The following is a 23162-nucleotide window of genomic DNA, read 5'->3' as shown; positions in this document are numbered from 1 at the left end:
TTGTACACTCTCTTTATCTTTCTTTTGTACACCCTGTTTATTTTCTTCCTTAAGCACCTTCCGCATCCACTCCTACGTCAGTTGGATATATCTCTTATTTACTTCTTCCACTTTCATTCAATTCTTTTAAAGTACTCACTCCGTCGACGTAGGACTACAATGCCCTCAGCTAGCGTCTCCGTTTTCATTTTCTATACCTAGATCTTTTGTTTCCATTACAACAAAAAATACTCTTATTTCACTGCATGAAGAGACCAATCTATATGAATGCGCTCGATAAAGCCTTAATTCTTGACAATTATGAGTACTAAATTTATTATTATTCTCTTACAATGGAAACCATCCTTTTTTCATCCGGATATTTACCTACAGCAATCTCCAAGAATGATTCTCATTGTATAGTTAGACACAGGAATTCCTGGCTCACCTCGCTCTAAGGAAGTACACCTTGATACACCCTTACTGCGGGGCGAGTTCTTTCGTTTAGCCCCGCCCACCACCTCCGCCATCTCCGTACTCTAGCTGTTAGGTAACTCGCCGCGCAGTAAGGATGTGGCAGGACGCACTTCCTCAGAACAAGGTGTGCTAGGAATTCATGTGTCCAACTGTGCATCTAAAGAGGAAAATGAACTGGGTATAAAATATGACTGGTTATTCATTATTACCTTTTGTAATTAATCTGTAGGTTTTGTAGATTACTACAAAATCCTCCAATTATAAGACTTTTAAGTAGCGGGTGGATTATTTCGTTACGATTACTGCCGATGCGTTTCACAACGAATGATGCTCACATGGCCTTCAGGCATTTGCTGCTGCTGTTTTCAGCTTTTAAAAGCACGTTTTAGGTCATAGGTGTGCAGCAGCTTCCACCGAGGTTAATCCCCACTTTGTTTTTTCCTTCTGCTTTGTTTCCAAGTTTCCATCGGGTCTGTTGGTAGACGTGGGAGGGGGAGCGGGTTTGTTGCTTTCATTTGTTTCTGCTTTAAAAAAATGATATTATCTCATTAGTGTCATAAAATTCCGATGCAGAGATAATTACTTTTTTCCGCAGTATATAATTAATATATTTTTGCTTCGGTGCCTTTGGCCTAATAATAATTTTAGTGAGGATATTTAAAATTATTAATTTTTTGTTGACTTGTATACTGTCAGTACTTAAATCAATTATCCAATCACTCTTTCGGTTTACTTAGTGTCTTGGCTATAATTTGATTATGTTTATTTAGAGTTTATCAATAAAACGATTCATTCTTCAACTACTCGAAGGTATCAGAGAGATTTAACTATCTTATTCCTCCATCTATTTTCATCTTAAGTGCTTTTGATTTTTCGATTTTCAATTTAGGATTTCTTTACCTATTGGAAATGGATTCAAACTATCTGTACTTATTAAAAATGAGTTCAAGCCATCTGTACTTATTATAAATGGGTTCGAGCTATGTGTACTTAGGGGTTGAAGTTTTCTCTTCCTAATAAAAAACTGGTTTAAGCCTTCACTACCTATTAAAACGCTTCAAGCTTCCTCTACTATTTAAAATTGGTTCAGGCTTTCTCTACCTATTAAAAATGGGTTCAGGCTTTCTCTACCTATTAAAAATGGGTTCAGGCTTTCTCTACCTATTAAAAATGGGTTCAGGCTTTCTCTACCTATTAAAAATGGGTTCAGGCTTTCTCTACCTATTAAAATGGGTTCAGGCTTTCTCTAATTATTAGATATGGGCTCAGGCTTTCTCTGCCTATTAAAAAACGGTTCAAGCTTTTAAAAACGGTTTAAGCTTTCTCTCATCGTCATCATCGTATTCTATAGACCTTGGTCATCATCATCATCTCCTACGCCTATTACCGCAAAAGGCCTTTGTTAGATTTCACCAGTCGTCTCTATCTTTGGCTTTTAATTTAATACTTCTCCATTCATCATCTCATACTTCACTCTCCATAGTCCTCAGCCATGTAGACCAGACCTGAGTCTTCCAACTCTTTTAGTGTCGTCTGGTGGCCAGTTAAACGTTTGGTGAAATAATCTCTCTTGGGGAGTGCGAGGAGCATATCCAAGCCATCTCCATCTACTCACCATGATCTCATCTACACATGGCACACGAGTAATCTCTCTTATAGTTTCATTTCTAATCCTGTCCTGCCATTTAACTCCCAATATTCTTCTGAGGACTTTGTTCTCAAATAGATCTGTTGGAGATACGTAAATGATTCTACCTCATTAATCCTTTCTCTTTCCAATGATATTTCATCTTCCATTGCATATTCTGTTGTCATCCTCTGTCTTTCTTCTATTTATCTTGAGCCCATCCTCGTATGATATTTCATACATTCTGGTAAGCAAACTTTGCAAAGCCTGCGGTGTTCTGCTAATAAGGACAGCATCTTCAGCATACTCTTGTTCCGCTAATTTCCTATTACCAATCCAGTCCAATCCATATCCAACTGTTCCACTCATCACAAAATCCATGAGGAGGATAAACAACATAGGTGATAAAACATTCCCTTGGAGAACTCCACTATTCACTGAAAATTCATTTAATTGGACTCCACTAACATTAACTTTGCACTTTCCATGCTCATGAACAGACTTAATCAAATTTACATATTTAAGAGGAATTCTATATTAACGCAGAACTCTCAACATAACTGGGCAGTGCACACTACCAAAGACTTTTTCATAGTCCACAAATGCCATCAAAAGTGGATTTCTATATTTTACGCATTGCTGTACAATATGTCTCAAGCTTTCTCTACCTATTGAAAGCAGTTCAAGCTTTCTCTACTTATTTAAAATGGGTTCAAGCCTTCTCTACCTATTAAAACGGATTCAAGCTTTTTCTATTTATTTAGAATGGGTTCAAGATTTTTCTACTTATTAAAACAAGTTCAAACATTCTCTATATATTAGATATGGGTTCAAGACTTCTCTATTAAAGTGGGTTCAAGCTTTTTCTACCTATTAAGAATATGTTCAAGCTTTCTCTGCCTATTAGGAATATGTTCAAGCTTTCTCTGTCTATTTAGAACATGTTCAATTTAGAACATGTTCAAGCTTTCTCTGTCTATTTAGAACATGTTCAAGCTTTCTCTGCCTATTTAGAATATGTTCAAGCTTTCTCTACCTTATTTGAAATGTGTAGAAGCCTTCTCTATATATTAAAAATGAGTTCAAACATTCTCTACCTTTTGGAAATGATTGTCAACAAAGCTTGGTATTCAATCCAGAAAAAAAGTTGAAACCGAATTTAGATTACAGTATGTTGAGAGTCATCTTTCCGTAGTCTGAAGATGTTCTCGAAACAGACGCAAGGAAACACGGACAGACAGGACACGTTACTCAGGCGAGCAACTCTCTTTCTCTCTTTTACCTAATCTCTCTCTCTTCTCTCTCTCTCTCTCTCTCTCTCTCTCTCTCTCTCTCTCTCCATCGATCGATCTGCTTTTGTTTCCTCCCTTTGTCTCAGTACTGTGTTGTTTATCTATGAAGAGTCTGCACTTCATTTCATTATTTCTCTTTTTTTCTCATTCTCTTCTCTTCTTATGAATAGTTTCTGTAGGAAACCGGCTTAGCTGATGGCCAGCATCTTCCCAAGCCCATATACATGAGGTCTACATGATAAGAGAAGTGGTAAACAAGAGCTGCTGTTGTTTTTACTAGTTAGGTTAAGTTGGCCTTGTGCCAGCACGGACACTTGTCCCCACGAGCATTCAGAGGAATGGAGAGAGAGAGAGAGAGAGAGAGAGAGAGAGAGAGAGAGAGAGAGAGAGAGAGAGAGAGAGAGAGGAAGTTTATTGAAGTGGCTATAGAGAGGAACTTTTGGAAAGATGTGACGTCATGAAAGTTGATCTAGAAGTTTGGTCTCAAGACTTCATTTCCCAGGAAATAACGTCTGTTTTGACGACTGACTCAGCGACTACACTGACGTCACGTGGGAGAAAAAAAAACCACGAATAAAGGAAAATGATGGTTTATTATCGCCCATGTAAATGCAATTGTAAGAAAATGGGCAACCACCTTGCCATCGGATGTTTCTAGAAGAAACAATGGACGAACTCCCATCAAGGCTCATCATCATCCAACATGGTCGCTGGTAGAAGGTGCTCCTCCTCGCAGCGGGCACATTTCTGCCAACTATAATAGCCTTTGTTGAAGTCTGAGGCACCTTGAGGAAACTGCAGGACAGGAGGATTGTCCTCCTCAGGACAGAAGAGGTAAAGACAACGGGGAGAACTTTTTGCTGAAATAACATTTTCTTTGAAGAACACGAGGAACAACGGCGAAGGGAACAAGAACACATCCTGATGGGTAAAGAACGCCTGGTGATGGAGTGATGGAAGTGCGCGCCCGCGAGAGAGAGAGAGAGAGAGAGAGAGAGAGAGAGAGAGAGAGAGAGAGAGAGAGAGAGAGAGAGAGAGAGAGAAGGGCGAGGGGTATGGTAGTGGTAGGAGGGTAGTGATGGTGATGCCAGCGTGGCCCATGAGGGTAATGGTAGTGGCATGGAGGGAATGGGAGGAGGGGACATATTAGAAAGAGAGAGAGAGAGAGAGAGAGAGAGAGAGAGAGAGAGAGAGAGAGAGAGAGATGGTGATGCGGGGGTGTTTAGGTGGGGGACGTCGCTCGGAGGTTACTGGTGGTGAAGGCGCTGGTGGTGATGGTGGTGGTGGTGTTGGAGGCCGGGGAATTAGGGATGCCGGGTGACTGCTGGGGGAGGGAGACGGGTTGTTGGTGCGGTGGTTGGATTGAAGGGAGGGAAGGGCCCCTCCACCACTCCCATCCCCCAGCCACGGATGTTGGAGACTGGAGGTAAGTACGGGGAGGGGGTTATGAGGGGCAGGGAGGGGGTAAGGGGTGGTGGAACAAGAGAGTCCCAGAGCAGGTGAACTGATCAATAACTCCAAGGTCATTTCTACCACCACTACCACCACCTCTGCCACCACCTCTACCACCATCACCAGCAGTAACTCCTCCTTTCCCCCGCATCTCTCTCTCTCTCTCTCTCTCTCTCTCTCTCTCTCTCTCTCTCTCTCTCTCTCTCTCTCTCTCTCTCCCTCTCTCCCCGCCCCCCCATCCGTTAATGCTCCCTCCCTGTTACCCCAATTACCTCCAACACAACTCCTCCCTCATTCTACGCAGTATTCGTACTGTGTCTGTATAATGTTGGAGGTTCCAAACCAACGATACAAAAACCGTCATTATGGTCATAATTATGATTAACTTTGCACTTAAATCTCCAAATTTGTTGATGCTCGAGTTGTTGTTGTTGTTGCAAAAGCTCTATTTATACTTCGATACAATCAACATTATTAGCCTTACCTCTGCAGTACCATCGAAGTTTTATTGGATCTGAAAATCAGATGTACTTTGTGTTTTTTTTTCCTTTTGCCGATTTCCAGTTGTATAAGCAAGAGTTTTACTGGTATTGTGCTAGGTCAGTTTAGAGAGAGAGAGAGAGAGAGAGAGAGAGAGAGAGAGAGAGAGAGAGAGAGGTGCTTTCCCTATGTAAGTAACGTTTTTTTCTTTTAGTGATTTCCAATCGTACACAAGATTTTTGCTGATATTGTGCTAGGTCAGCTGAGAGAGAGAGAGAGAGAGAGAGAGAGAGAGAGAGAGAGAGAGAGAGAGAGAGAGAGAGAGGTGCTTTCCCCATGTTAGTAACGTTTTTTTCCTTTTGCCAATTTCCAGTTGTAAGAGCAAGAGTTTTACTGGTATTGTGTTAGGTCAGTTGAGAGAGAGAGAGAGAGAGAGAGAGAGAGAGATAGAGAGAGAGAGAGAAATGCTTTCCATATGTAAGTAACGTTTTTTACCTTTTACTGATTGCCAATCCTACAAGTAAGATTTTTGCTGATATTTTGCCAGGTCAGCATAGAGAGAGAGAGAGAGAGAGAGAGAGAGAGAGAGAGAGAGAGGGGGGGGGGCTTTCCCTATGTAAGTAACTTTTTTTCCCTTTTACTGATTTCCAATTGCACAAGCAAGATTTTTACGGGTGTTGTACTGTTGTGCTAGGTCAGCTTAGAGAGAGAGAGAGAGAGAGAGAGAGAGAGAGAGAGAGAGAGGGAGAGAGAGGGAGAGGTGCTTTCCCTACGTAAGTAACGTTTTTTTTTTTTTTTTTTTTTTTTTGTGTTTTTGTGAGGGAAAGAGGTTATTGAGTTCGTCACCATGAGCGTTAGCCGGCCTCATCAAACCGTGCACCAAAGTCTCCCTGAATGTCCTCCTCTCTACTGCTGCTGCCTCTTGAACAGATCGCTTTGCTAAGCAACCGCTGGATCCGTTGGCTTCAAATAAGTAAAACCGTTTAAACCGGCTGTGTTTTGCCTTGATCTTTTTCTCTCTTTTTTTCCACCACTTGTTCGGTGAGCGATTGGGCATCAGAGTTGAACTTGAATCTAGGTGTGTCTCAGTTATAGACCTTACGCTCGAGAGCGTCCTTGTTATGTGTCTGTCAGTCTGTCCGTTTACCTGGAGAAAATCAGCACGAAGTGCTCCTGTGTTCTTTGTTAAGAGGTGCCATATTGTCTCGGGCAATGAAGTATGCAAGGAGGACATGTACAAGAAAGAACAAGTGGAAGAAGAGGCCCGAGACATTCTTTGGCAGCGTGCCAAAATTTCTACAATGATGGGGGAGGGAGGGAGGTGAGTGGGTGGGGCAGTGAGGAAGATGGGGAGGAAGTTGAGGGAGATAAAATCATGGGTTACAGAGAGAGAAAGAGAGAGAGAGAGAGAGAGAGAGAGAGAGAGAGAGAGAGAGATGCGCATATTATTTGATACTCTTCCTCTTATAATGAAATTTTGGGATAAAATTAATGTCTGAAAATAGAGGTCATATGTAATTGCTACTCAAGTTCTCGATTCCTTCTAATGATTTGAAGAAAGGAAAGGGATGGTTACATATATCACTGGAAACCTTAGACCAAATGGGAATATACTTAAAAAAGAAACTGTCCATCCTTGGCAGGATTCGAATTCCAGTCAGGAAGGGCACAAGTCCAGTACGAACCCAGCTCATTCAACCATACTGTAACAAATTCCTTTATATTTATCTTTCGCTCGTAATTTGGTATATATACTGTATATTTATGTGTATTTTATATATATGTATATATATATATATAATGTATATATATGATATATATATGATATATATATATATATGATATATATATGATATATATATATATATATATATATATATATATATATATATATATATATACTGACGAAGCTGGTCTAGTGTAGAGTAAATATTTTATTCATGTATTTCATTAAGAAATATATAGCCAGCTCGTAAGGTGAGTCTCACTCATGTAAGTTTAAGTAAATATATGTAAATTACATAAGACTAGTCATTCACTTAATTGTATTTTTCATTTACCTCAGCATATGTAAATTTATGATATTTTTAAGAATTAACTTTTTATTTCACATATTTTGTTACAAAGTCTTATGTAATATTGTTTAGGTATGCTGTATCACACGTGAAGTAATAACACAAGGTATGAACACGAGGTATTACATTATGTTTATATTCCCCGTGGTTAGAATGTGTATGAAATTTCTCAAAATAGTTTTATTCTGTTTTTTTATTATTGTTTCGAGGAGGGATGTGGGCGGAATTAGCCGAGAGAGAGTTGCCTTTTAAGTAAGGTTTGTTCCCCTGTTCAATTTTTTACGTTGGCAACCTCGCTGTAGAGCCTTGCCCCCACGCCACGAGAATGATGTACTATAATTATCTAGAAGTATCAAGTCTATATATATATATATATATATATATATATATATATATATATATATATATATACAGTATATATATATATATATATATATATATATGCTCCTATGAGTGCGTAAGCAGCAGAAGAGATTCGGTGTATCCTTTGAATGAGCCAACGCCCTCTCTCCTCTCAAGTTCATCAAGTGTGTGCCCTCAAACGTTATTAACGATTTCTATCCAACATACATCGTGTGTAGTGTCTTCAAACGTTGACAAATCCATTGAATGTTTTTTCAAGTGTATTGTGTTAATGTAAGTACTTGTTTAACATAAATTTTTGTAACTGGGCCTTTGAGTTTGGGTTAAACAGTAAAGTGTATTTATTTTGCCTACCTGTTTGGTTACCTGGTATGTGAACCAAAAAGACGTAAGTGTAACCGTTACATTTATGTAAATTTCATTTAGTGTTTGATTATTGGAGTGGTAAAGTGTTTAACTATTGTCATTATCAAAATTGAATATTTATATAAATAAATTTCCAGTGAAACAAGTGATTGTATAATTCATTTTGTCTTAGTCTAAGGTTTTGTTCAGATTTAATATTTCAAGTAATTTAAGTTTGGTGTTAATTCTTTGGTATTATTGTTGTAACTTTTAATAGAATATATTTATTTTTGTAAAGTGTGTATTATTTCGTTCACCAATATTTCTCAACAGTGCTTGCTCATAATCCCTGACTAGTACCAAAGTAAGATGTTGTTTTTGAATAGTTCAAGTAAAATAATCACCCAGATTAGTTTTAAGTGTACATAAGAGACCTATGGATATTCAGAATTTGTATATATTGCCGTCTAGGAGTTATGTAATATTTTCGTAGTTCAGGTATTATTCCTATATTATAGCAGATCAAAATCTACACGCACAATCATTTTCTCTATGTTGCATAATATTGTGGTTTTAGACTACAGCGGAACAGATAAACAGCAAATTTTCTGGAGAAACTTTCATTTCCAGAAACAATACCTAAATTGACTCTTACTTCTTGGGAATTGTTCTTTTGGTAAAATCTATTAGCCACCTAGAAATTTAAGATGGCATTCATTTTTCAAGATGGATGCCATGAAATAAAGGTTAGAGATATATCACATTTTTTTTTTTTCAGTAAAATTACCAAGACTTGAGCTAAGTGTCAAACCAAACAATTTTTTCAATGTAGAATCGAAATTTGAAATCATGGACTTACAGGCTTCTTGATACCAACAAAGCAGATGTCAACATACAACCAGGGCACAATGGATACCACTGCTGCTGTGAAACTCATCATGGGATTCACTATCAGCCAAGTAATGGCATTCAGTATCATCCAAATAATTAGTTAGTATACATATCTAAATTATTATTTTAGTGTCCCAAATACTGTCTAAAAAACCTCGCAGTATTTAGCAACTGTGGATTATAAGTAATTTAACTTAACATTTAATGTTAAGTTAGACAGCTGTACTTGAATTGACAGGGTGTGCAAGCAATAGAGAGTGGAATCAAGGGTAATGGGGCTTTACATTGCTCTGCATGTGGTGTACTGATTGTACATGACATAAATGGTACTGGATGAACTATTGGGAAGAGATAGCATTTCCTTGGACAGCAGATTTATTTCTGACATCTTTGTGGACTACAAGTACACGACAGGTGCACCAGATAACAATATGTAGTACAAGCTTCTGAAGACCCGGCCACATGAACTACTGGAAAGAGACAGATGAACAAAGTGAGGAGTAGCCTAACTTTCTGCGAACATCGCAAACTGCTTGATTCTCAGTATCATTTCGGATATGTGGTGTTGTCATTTGAACTGATGATCATCTTCTTGATCCGATAATTCAGGAGGTCAACGTCATCCTGTACAGGGGAGACGAGGATGTGATCAGTGTAACTGCTGAAGACCCATCAGGACTGAGAAGGTATATGATAACTGTTCCTGAAGTTATCCACTTGGTTGTACATTGTGAGGCAGCATGTTAGACCATAGAAGATACTGAACACACCAGCCACCATTGGACAGAACAAGTAAAAAAATGTTCCTTGAGAAAATAGAAAAGCAATCATAAGCCATGCAAGATATGAGAAATCCTTTTCAGAAGGAGACGCAGGACCTGCTTTTGTTTGATGCAAGGATATTGCTCACCAAACTGTCACTGAGCTAATTGGCACTCATCATGAGGAAGGCAATGTCTGTTTCCAGGATTTCATCTAGGGACTGGAAAGGGAAGAAGAATCCTTCTATGTATCAATTGAGAAGAACAGGGTCAATTGAGAAGAACAGGGTTGTCCTTTTTTTTTTTACATGCACCAGCATCTGTTGAAAATGCTAAAGGCAAATTGAAATTCTTTCATAATGAGAACCAATCACATTACCTCCACTGAGTGATGGTGGAAAGCCCCAGAGCTGTCGAAAACCCCACCTCTACCATTTTTGAGTGGCAAATTACAACGCTTGAGTCAGAGCCAGATGCCAATACCATCATCATTGATGGTGCAGCATTGATGAACAGTCTTAACCATGTAGTTCAAAGATGTTCGAAGAGTTCACAATTCTTGATGTCCTTTCTTTAATACAAGCACACTCTACCAAGTATAAGAGAAAAGACATTGTTTTATATGTGTACTGGCTATCTACTCTGAAAGCTAGAATTAGCTAAGTTGAGGACACAGAGATAGATAAGTTGACAAGGGAGAGAAAAATTCCCTCAAATTGAGAAACATCCTGAGATGAAATTATAAGAAAGCTAATTATTGTTATTTTTATTACTTGCTAAGCAACAACCCTAATTGGAAAAACAGGATGCTATAAGCCCAGGGGCTCCATCAGAGAAAATAGCCCAGTGAGGAAAGGAAATAAGGGAAGTAATTACTAATTAAAATAAAATACTTTAAGAACAGTAACATTAAAATAAATATTTCATATATAAACTATAAAAACTTTTAACAAAACAAGAAGAAAAGAAACAAGACGGAACAGCGTGCCTGAGTGTACCCTCAAGCAAGAGAACTCTAACCCAAGACAGTGGAAGGCCATGATACAGAGGTTATGGCACTACCCAAGATTAGAGAACAGTGGTTTGACTGTGGAGTGTCCTTCTCCTAGAACAGCTGCTTACCATAGCTAAAGAGTCTCTTACCCTTACCAAGAGAAAGTAGCCACTGGACAATTACAATGCAGTAGTTAACCCCTTGAGAGGAGAATATTTTGATAATCTCAGTGTTGTCAAGTGTATGAGGACAGAGGAGAATATGTAAAGAATAGCCCAGACTATTCAGTGTATGTGCACACCAATTGTCAGCAACCACGCTTTAAATCTGGTAGGGGCACCAGCATGCTGTCATGCAGATTTTTGTGTATGCCAGACATGTATTAGAAGCTGGCAGCAAAGTCATCATTGTCAAAGCCAGTTACACATGTTTTCTTCATTGCAGTCAGTGTTCTGCAGGCACTTCAGGAGATGGGTCTGCTACAGTTGTGGGTTGCCTTTGGATTGGGACAGCACCAGAGTTGGGTTCCTGTACATGACTTTTGTTGCACTCTTGCTGTAAAGAGCAAATGGATACAGTTCTTCAATGCCTTCACTGGCTGCGGTGTCTTTTCAGCATTTGGTGGTGAAGAGAAGTCTGCATGGCAAACCTTAGATGTTTGTGATGTGTCTTCCATTGTCTTCAGCAAGCTCGCCCAGTAACCCACTGTAGTGGATGATGAAGGTATGAACACCTAGGAGAAGTTCTTGGATATGATGTACAACAGCTAAAGGTGTTGATGAGGTAGTGTTGTACATGTTTGCAGGGAAGAAGAGGCCTGAGCAGCGGTGAAGTAGCATATGAAACGTGCCACCTACCAGGTGTGTGGCATCTGGAGTCGGTCAATAATACATCAACTAGAAAGGACACTTCTACTAGCTAGGGCTGGATCATTACAGAGCTTCCACCCATCACAGAGTTTCCAAACAGCTGACCAAGTGTGAATGCAAATGTGGATGCTATGGTCGATGCAAATGTTACTGCTTTGGTCTGGCCTACGTAGCACTGTGCAGCTGCAGATGTAAGCTTTAGAAGCGTTGTAGTATATTTATCCAGACAGTAGGACATCTTGAGGTAAACTAGTATAGGACTACTGTTTATATGTACTGTACATGCAATGATATGTTAGACTGATGGTTCCTATGATATGGGCACGTTTTACCCTAATTATAATTCTGAAACTGATATTATGATACAAAGAAGCTATTAAATAGGTACATTGTTCCAAATCAGGATTCTGCATAGTGAAAATATTTGATTTGGCATCAAGATCATTCAAACGGGACAATATTTTTGTATATTCAATGGCGTTAATCATAAAGATAGCCGCCATCTTGAATTTTAGGTGACTAATGAGTTTTATCGAAAGGGCAATCCCCAAGGTGTAAGTGGGCCAATTTTGGTGTTTGTTTCCAGAAATGACAAATCGTTACATTTATTTGCTCCACTACCGATATTAAGGAGCTTCCTTTAAAGTACCTCTTTCATGGCATTTATCCAACTGTTTCTAAGCAACTGCTCATATTGAACAATCTTTACCCCCTTTTTTTCTAAATTTGCATTCACTATTTACACGTTACTTTATACAAGAGAATTAATTCAATTTCGTGGTAGTTCAACCATCCATTTATACATATCCATCATGACCTTTAAACCGAAGTTAAGACTTACCTTTCAATTGCATACACCCTGCTACATTTCATGCATCTTATATTAAAAAAAGTTCAGGATGCACATCAGAAGAGATGGAAAAAAGATGATCGTGTGCAGATTTACAGGAAGCGCGCTAAGGTCGTCATAGAGAAAGTTAAGAGTGGACGATGGGATCAGTATTAAAACAAACGTTGAATTTAAGAATAGTTTCAGGCAGGATAAAAAACTTTTACAGGAAGCAAAATGTCGAAAGGTATATTTATAACCAGATCTAAGAAAAAATGGATAAATAAAGGTGATGTTATGGAGGATAATAAAGATATTTTGGATATGTTAAACAGAATATAAACAGAGTTGAATAATGCAGAAATTTAGAGTTTAGAATATGTTTGAAAAGGACAGTAGAAATCAATATTGAAGATGTAAGGGGCAGTCAAGAGGTTAAGAAGTTTAAAATACTAGTAGTTTATGAGATTATAGATAATACAATGCAGTGAAATAGTAATAGTGGGATTGAGAGGGTTACCAAGGTTTGTAAGGTATGTCAAGATGTGGCAAGGACTTCAAATGAGTGGATGTGGGGGATTATAAAAGAGGCAACTACATGAATTTAAAGTTTTTTTGAATTTTAAAATTTTTCGGATAGTATTTTGATTGAAGAAGTAAGATGGATGGCAAATTGGTTGACAAAAGACCAGGCTTCATTTAGAACAGGTTGTGCAGATAAATTATTTGAAATGAAAAAATCTGTGAGAAGATTGAGAGTGAATTTTATGACATACGGACCTACAGAAAGCAAACGAAAGCTTTAATAGGAAGGGAACGCGTAGGGTGCTGAGCACGTATGGTTTAGAAGATAAGCTATCTAGAATAATAAAAAATTTCAGGATAGAAGAAAAAAGGTGGGAGTTTCTTGGATATTAAATATCTATATAAATAGGATGAAATGAAATGTAAGAAAATGCACTGTATGTATAGTTGTGAATTTGTAGGAATCGAAAATTAACATTATGTATTTGCATATTATACAGTATTGATTTCGGATAGTGAGGAGAAAATTCAAAATGTGTTAGCAAATGTTGAGTAAATGTAAACTAGAAGGTTCTGAAGGTACATGAAGTGTGAAAAAACATGGAAGTAGTAGTATAGGTATTTTGAATAGGTATTCCAGATGATGCGAAACGCAGTATAGGTGAAGTGAGTATGCCAGTAGAGTGAGGGCTAAAGACAATTGTGGAACAGATGAACTATGCAGTTTTTGTGGCATAGGAATTACTAAGTTGAGAAGCATGGATATGTATTCGGATGTAGTAACAAGGTTAGCTCAATTGAGAAGATGAGTCAGAAGTCAGAATGCTTTGGGGTTGTTTGGTCATGCACGAAGAAGTGAGGACAATAGATTGCAAGAACAAAGGAGTAAAGTGACAATGCAAAGAGTACAGTTTATCATTGGAAAGTGATAGGAATGTTTGACCTAGAAGTCCCGAATAGATGATCTGAAAGATATTGGCAAAGAACTGCATTAGCATAAAAAACATTGGTGGATGCAAAGTAGATGTGTATAAGCCAGAATTGCTGAGCAGTCTAAAAATATAGTTTTTAATTATCTTTTTATCAAAATAGCTTATCATAGAAGCTTTTTTTTCCTCCTTGCAGAAGTCTTGAGAGCTAAATCCAATATCTTCGGTCATGTATTAAGGTAATATTTCATTGATATTTTCTGCTTTATCCTTTCGTAATAATTTTGGTAATACTGCACTTGGCAAATTTCGGTTAGAACCAGGTTTGATTTATTCAGGTTGATTCTTAATCTTTACACACACACACACACACACACATATATATATATATATATATATATATATGTGTGTGTGTGTGTATGTGCGTGTGTGTACACAAACACTCTCTCTCTCTCTCTCTCTCTCTCTCTCTCTCTCTCTCTCTCTCTCTCTCTCTCTCTCTCTCTCTCTCGGTCTAAATATATATATATATATATATATATATATATATATATATATATATATATATATATATATATTTATCTATATCTATATCTATATCTTCTCAAAACACACCTTGACTTAAACGTGCAAAAATAGCCTCTAATTTTATAATCCGCCCATTCAAGATAAATGTTACTAGCCTTTGTTCTTTAGCTTTTTAGATATGATAATCTCAATAACTTAAGTATTAGAGTCAATTATGAAACTTTCCCGCTTTGATCTGGAATTCAAGAAGCCATACCTTGCATTAAAATCCCATGTTCTGGGAACATTCACAGCAAGCTTTTTTTTGGCATTTGACATTTACGGGGTTCCTTTGACTTACACGCTGCGAATTTTAGAAGCCTTTGAAGAGTTAAATCCGTGGGAAAAAACAAGCTTATTGCGCAGCTGATGTTTCATTCCCTAAGCTTTTAAAAGTGTTTTTGACTTATAAGCCAGCGCTTTATGTTTCAATGTTTCACTATTCAAGATTTTATGATTTACAGTATTGCTTCTTTTAAAAATATTGGTAAAGCTTTCGTGAAATTGACGATATATCAGGTCATTGTTTCTAAATAGAACTTAGCATAACATACTTCTATTTTATTTACTTTTTTTTTTATTGTGGTCGATCTATATATATATATATATATATATATATATATATATATATATATATATATATATATATATATACGTATATATATGTATACGTATACACACACACACACACACACACATATATATATATATATATATATATATATATATGTATTTATATATATGTATTTATATATATGTATGTATGCATATCCATTAAAAATGTGTGTAATGAATTCTTTGCAATATGAACCACTATCAAGAACAGGAGCCTGGCACCCAGTGCATCGATAGACATTGTTATTATCCTATTCATCCTTTACCTACTGAATCGGTAGTAAGTAATCATTACAAAAAACTTCCACAGTAGCTGCTTCATATACTGCAAATAAGCAGAAGGCTCAGTAGTTGCAAGCCGTACCTCCCTAATCCCATTCCTGGATGATTCACTTCTGTCTCGTACACATTCTTGCAAGGGTGCACTTGAAAAGCCGATTGGAAAAGATTAACGAGTTCGAAACTTAGCCATAATGCAGTTACAGAAGCGCACCAAGATTATTTCCTTTTGACTTCCCATTTCAGTAAGTTTAGTTTAGCGTGTCTTAATGATCAACAAAGAGTTCACTTATATTGTAGCTGGTTGATTACACCTTGATGGTCAGTAAGTCAGTTGTTTTCATCCTGAGGTGTTCTGTGCTGTCCTGTATGGAGTTCTAAGAGCAACAAAGGGAAGAAGTGCTTAATGCACGATGTATATATATGTCGATTTGGTAGCACACTGACTGATGAATTCATATCATGGCGATGTATGAACCAAAAATGTAAAGGTTTACTTAAAACAGACAGCTCAATGACTGAAGTAATTACTCCAATATAATGTGAGCATAATCATGACAAGGATAAAAAAACAGAAAAACAGCAAATATGTGCAACAGTGAAAAGGAAGGAAACTGACCATTTGATAACAAGGCCTTCAAAGATTATTACAATTGAACTACAAAAAGTCCCTGACAATGAACTTGGATCCAATGATATACGATCGATTGTGCAATCATTATACAAAGGCGAAACGCGTATCCAGTACTGCCAAAAAATCGTCAGGAATTACACCAGGCTCTTGATTCTATGACTACTGCTACAACCAAAGCGGGAAGATTTTATCCTGGAAAATAATCTTGAGACAGGTTTAGTTATTATTTCCTACACAACAAATCTAGAATTTTTGACAAACACTGCTGATGAGATAATAGTAGATGGGACTTGAATGTTGTCCTGAGTTCTTTTATCGGCTGTTCACCATACATTATTTAGTGGGCATTATATTCCGTTAGTATATGCCTTATTACCAAGTTAATCTGAGGAAATTTTTAGAAATATTTGGACGTATTTGACTGATGATTTTTAGGTGAGGATTGTGCTCCTAGAACCCTCAGTGATACATGCAGATTTTGAAGTTGCCGTGCTCACTTTCCTAAGAGACATAGTTATATCCAAGTGAAGTCATCAAATGTTGCAGATTCCATTTGGGACAGGCATGGTGACAAAAACTCATCTGGCTAACTGAAGAGGTGAGCGATCGTTTATGAACGTATGAACAACCGGACTTGGAGGGAAGTGGTAAAACTCGCTTTTGACATAATATTCTGCCTCTCGTTTGATAGCAATATATCAGCAACGTTTTCTGCGCTTTTGATATGTTAATCCGCGTTTTCGTAAAACGCTATTGTGCACTTTGAGTAAATTCAGACAAATCCTTTTGATATAATTTTCATTGTCTATCCAGCATATCCAACTCTTCCTCTCCTATTCCCCTCTATTTCCCCGGACAGTTCCATCCTGTTCGCAATACTAGTTATGCAGTTAATTCTAATAGTCATGCCTTCTCCATCATGGGGCTCAATACTACACAGTACTCTAGAAGTTTTATTCCAGCTGTGATCAAGTTGTGGAATGATTTTCCTAATCAGGTTGTTGAATCAGTAGAATTTTAAAAGTTCAAATGTGAAGCAAGTGTTTTTATGTTAAACAGGCTGATATAAGTCTTTTTATAGTTTATATATGAAGTATCTTTTTTAATGTTGTTAATGTTTTTTAAAATATTTTATTATAATTGTTCATTATTACTTTTATTGTTCATTTATTTCCTTATTTCCTTTCCTCACTGGGCTATTTTCCCCTGTTGGAGCCCTTGGGCTTATAGCATCTTGCTTTTCCAACAAGGACTGTTGCTTAGCTAGTAGTAATAATGATAATAATAATGATGATGATGATGATGATGATGAGTCTTCTATATTATACATTCTTTCGTATAGTCTTCCATCGTAATTCTCACTACTGGACATTTTCGCGTTTCAGGGAAACAATTTAACTAATAACTAGTTAGAGTATGAAGGATCTTTAATCCCGGCACCGGATGTTTTCATTGACAATGTGTCTTCAATTGCAAGTCATTCATTTACGATTATAAGAGTGATTCTCGTCTGCAAATTACCTTTTGATGAACATATCTGATCTGTCCTTTCATCGGTTACACAAACAGTTGGGATACTGAGAAAACGTTCTTAGCCAAAGCAAAGTCTTGCATGAAGAAATGCTTTCAATGTATTTCCCTCTTTCATCTTCGGAAAATTTCGTATTCGATTAAACATAGCATAGATCTTGATACAAAAATCCCTGTGCATGGTTATAAAATTCTTATAGGTCTGACCATCCTTTGTAATGTGCTGTATATTTTCCAGACGATACCACCCCCTAGTTAGTGCAAAAAATGCATTTAATTTTAACCGTGTTGAATAATGAGGTTTTGTATCATACATTTTTTTTCTATAATTTTAATGACAGCTGTAACCAAAATTATTGATATGTCTTCACAGCTTTGGCCTTCAAAAGTTACTGTCTGCAAATTTTCATTTAGTTAACCACGCTCACAGGAATCTCATTCACAATTCTTTTGTTTTTCATTGTTATTTATCGCATTTTGGGGTTATTTTTTCATACAACAGTGATTTTCCAACTTGGTCTCCTGGGAACAACAACAACAGCAACAGTAACAATAACAGTAATAATAATAATGATAATGATAATGATAATGGTAATCAATCTTAGCGAAAACGTGATTACCATGGAGTACTTCTTGTTTGAATGTACACCAATTCATTTTAAGTTTTACCAATTTCAATGTATTTCATGAATAATCTTCATTCATCAGTAGATACGCTGAAATGTATATTTTTCGGATGAAACTGAAAGAGTACTAATAAAAGCCTTTACCTCCTTTTGAAATGAAATGCATAAAACATTTTTCGGATGAAGCAGAAAGAGTACTAATAAAAGCCTTTACCTCCTTTTGAAATGAAATGCATAAAACATTAACTTTGAACTTTTAGTACAATAAAAAAAATAGGCAGTGGTAAGCCGTGGTTGCTTATCATTGAGAAATTTATTTAAGTTAATTCTATTATTTATTAAGTCTTCCAACATTCAATCGCACAAAGAGAGAGAGAGAGAGAGAGAGAGAGAGAGAGAGAGAGAGAGAGAGAGAGAGAGAGAGAGAGAGAGAGAGAGAGAGAGAGAGCGCACTAAGTGATCTCTCTTTTTTTTTTTTACAAGAATGATAAGAATGCAAAATAATAAAATAATAATGTGTTTTTCCAATATTTTACGGTTCTATTTTTATTTGAGTGATATTGAGAACCTAAAAAAAAAATTTTTTTTGCGGATATTCACAGATAAAAATATCACTCAGTTTATGCTTCTGGGAAAGCTGTAAGAATTCGAGAAAATTAAAGCCCAAAGCCATTGAAAATCGATCATAGACAACGTTTGGAGTCGAAGGATCGACCACTTACGCATTTCAATGACGTAATCTGCAACGGGGTGAAGTTACTGCAATAATTTTGTTGTTTGTTTTTCTTTTGATGATTTCGACATAGAGAAACACAAACATACACATAATTGCGATCAAAATTTTGTGTTCTTTATTAACTATTAATGGCCTAAGATTTATCTGTGGTGGAAATTTCGTCAAAATCCGTTAATTTGTTTTGATGTAATCTTTAAAATTGTGAAAATTGCAAATCCGGATCTAGATTCCGGATACGGATCCGGTTCATCTCCAAAATTTAATGGGGTCGTCCATGACCTAAGATCTATCTGGGGTGAAATTTTCATCAAAATCCGTTTAGTAGTTTTGACGTAATCCTGTCCACAGACACACAGACAAATAAATAAATAAATAAACCGACTCGGAAACATAACCTCCTTGACGAAGGTAATAATAATAATAATAATGATAATAATAATAATAATAATAATAATAATAATAATAATAATAATAATAATAATAATAATAATAGTTTACTGTCTACTGTTACCTTCATCCTGATTTCATGGATTCATGCACAAAATGGGATCGAAAAATCCTTTAATTAACCATATTGACTGGATAACAATGACCTTACAAATCGTATTTTATATCAACAAATTCAAGTAAAAAGTTCCACATTTGGAACAATTGGCAACTAGTTGGAGTTTAGTCATCTAAGTGTATATATACACATTTCAGACACTTTCTGAAATATATAAAAGATTAATAAAGTTACGCATTACTCTAATAGCTTCAGTTGATTAAACTTTGCAGAAAGTTAAATATGGAAAAAGGGAGCTTCTCTAATGTTTTTTTTCCTTTTCTGCCTTTATAATGAATATAGACACATCAGTTCCAAAGGTAAATGTTCCTTTGTGGTGCTGCCAGTTTTGATTACATCTTTGCTTTCATATTTACTTTTTCCTTCCCTACTTTTCTCATGAAATAATGGACCTGCTTCGTAAATCTCTTTTGGGGTATTTATATCGTGCAATTTTGTTTTTATTTAGACTGACGTTATGTATTCCATTTCCTTACAAGCGTGTTGATATTATTTTTTATCATTTAGTGAAATAACTACAATATTGTTACCAATTTTTTAAAATAAGATCGTTTTGGAATATCAGTAATTATTTTTCAGTTTTTATCTACTGCTTTATTCTATTTATTTTCGATTTATGTAATTGTAGTTTTTGTCTTATTGAAAATCAAAAAATATCTGTTGAAGATAACAGTTATATTTTCAATGATTTACTCTAGCAAGAAATATATAATTTAAATTCTTATTGTTAACATTAATTCATAAACATATTTAATCACCGTGAAACTATTTCTCAATTAATAAAGATACTTTCTACTGTGATATATATATATATATATATATATATATATATATATATATATATATATATATATATATATATATATATATATATATATATATATATATACACATATATATATGTATTCAAATAAGCCATATATATTTTTGATATATTAATGTCTGGATTCTCTTAACGACCTCGGGATCAGAGCCCCAGGCGAAATCACACAAAGACAAGAGCTTGGCTCCGGCCGGGAATCGAACCCTGGTCGGCAAGCTTATATAGACAGTGACTAACCCATTCGGCCACGAAGAAAGATAAAAGTCAATGACAATTCTACTGTACTTATACTTGTCGAATTCAGGTATTTTGTACTTAGAATTGAAATCAACCCATCTTCACCATCGTAGCTAATTGGTAGTTTGTTACTTGGCATTCAATTAATGATAAATTTTGCACATTTTTACGTGTTTTTCATATTCAAATAAGCCATATATATTTTTGATATATTAATGTCTGGATTCTCTTAACGACCTCGGGATCAGAGCCCCAGGCAAAATCACACAAAGACAAGAGCTTGGCTCCGGCCGGGAATCGAACCCTGGTCGGCAAGCTTATATAGACAGTGACTAACCCATTCGGCCACGAAGAAAGATAAAAGTCAATGACAATTCTACTGTACTTATACCTGTCGAATTCAGGTATTTTGTACTTAGAATTGAAATCAACCCATCTTCACCATCGTAGCTAATTGGTAGTTTGTTACTTGGCATTCAATTAATGATAAATTTTGCACATTTTTACGTGTTTTTCATATTCAAATAAGCCATATATATTTTTGATATATTAATGTCTGGATTCTCTTAACGACCTCGGGATCAGAGCCCCAGGCGAAATCACACAAAGACAAGAGCTTGGCTCCGGCCGGGAATCGAACCCTGGTCGGCAAGCTTATATAGACAGTGACTAACCCATTCGGCCACGAAGAAAGATAAAAGTCAATGACAATTCTACTGTACTTATACCTGTCGAATTCAGGTATTTTGTACTTAGAATTGAAATCAACCCATCTTCACCATCGTAGCTAATTGGTAGTTTGTTACTTGGCATTCAATTAATGATAAATTTTGCACATTTTTACGTGTTTTTCATATTCAAATAAGCCATATATATTTTTGATATATTAATGTCTGGATTCTCTTAACGACCTCGGGATCAGAGCCCCAGGCGAAATCACACAAAGACAAGAGCTTGGCTCCGGCCGGGAATCGAACCCTGGTCGGCAAGCTTATATAGACAGTGACTAACCCATTCGGCCACGAAGAAAGATAAAAGTCAATGACAATTCTACTGTACTTATACCTGTCGAATTCAGGTATTTTGTACTTAGAATTGAAATCAACCCATCTTCACCATCGTAGCTAATTGGTAGTTTGTTACTTGGCATTCAATTAATGATAAATTTTGCACATTTTTACGTGTTTTTCATATTCAAATAAGCCATATATATTTTTGATATATTAATGTCTGGATTCTCTTAACGACCTCGGGATCAGAGCCCCAGGCGAAATCACACAAAGACAAGAGCTTGGCTCCGGCCGGGAATCGAACCCTGGTCGGCAAGCTTATATAGACAGTGACTAACCCATTCGGCCACGAAGAAAGATAAAAGACAATGACAATTCTACTGTACTTATACCTGTCGAATTCAGGTATTTTGTACTTAGAATTGAAATCAACCCATCTTCACCATCGTAGCTAATTGGTAGTTTGTTACTAGGCATTCAATTAATGATAAATTTTGCACATTTTTCCGTGTTTTTCATATTCAAATAAGCCATATATATTTTTGATATATTAATGTCTGGATTCTCTTAACGACCTCGGGATCAGAGCCCCAGGCGAAATCACACAAAGACAAGAGCTTGGCTCCGGCCGGGAATCGAACCCTTGCCGACCAGGGTTCGATTCCCGGCCGGAGCCAAGCTCTTGTCTTTGTGTGATTTCGCCTGGGGCTCTGATCCCGAGGTCGTTAAGAGAATCCAGACATTAATATATCAAAAATATATATGGCTTATTTGAATATGAAAAACACGTAAAAATGTGCAAAATTTATCATTAATTGAATGCCAAGTAACAAACTACCAATTAGCTACGATGGTGAAGATGGGTTGATTTCAATTCTAAGTACAAAATACCTGAATTCGACAGGTATAAGTACAGTAGAATTGTCATTGACTTTTATCTTTCTTCGTGGCCGAATGGGTTAGTCACTGTCTATATAAGCTTGCCGACCAGAGTTCGATTCCCGGCCGGAGCCAAGCTCTTGTCTTTGTGTGATTTCGCCTGGGGCTCTGATCCCGAGGTCGTTAAGAGAATTCAGACATTAATATATCAAAAATATATATGGCTTATTTGAATATGAAAAACATGTAAAAATGTGCAAAATTTATCATTAATTGAATGCCAAGTAACAAACTACCAATTAGCTACGATGGTGAAGATGGGTTGATTTCAATTCTAAGTACAAAATACCTGAATTCGACAGGTATAAGTACAGTAGAATTGTCATTGACATTTATCTTTCTTCGTGGCCGAATGGGTTAGTCACTGTCTATATAAGCTTGCCGACCAGGGTTCGATTCCCGGCCGGAGCCAAGCTCTTGTCTTTGTGTGATTTCGCCTGGGGCTCTGATCCCGAGGTCGTTAAGAGAATCCAGACATTAATATATGAAAAATATATATGGCTTATTTGAATATGAAAAACACGTAAAAATGTGCAAAATTTATCATATATATATATGTATATATATATATGTATATATATATATATATCTATATATATATATATATATATATATATATATATATATATATATATATATATATAAACTTTTCGACATCTACTGTGGCCTCAAGCTGGTCTTGTTTTCAAGTGCACTCCAATATCAAACCATTA

The sequence above is a fragment of the Palaemon carinicauda genome, chromosome 9 (assembly GCF_036898095.1).
Source record: "Palaemon carinicauda isolate YSFRI2023 chromosome 9, ASM3689809v2, whole genome shotgun sequence".
Taxonomy (NCBI): domain Eukaryota; kingdom Metazoa; phylum Arthropoda; class Malacostraca; order Decapoda; family Palaemonidae; genus Palaemon; species Palaemon carinicauda.
Note: the sequence above shows the minus strand (reverse complement) of the source record.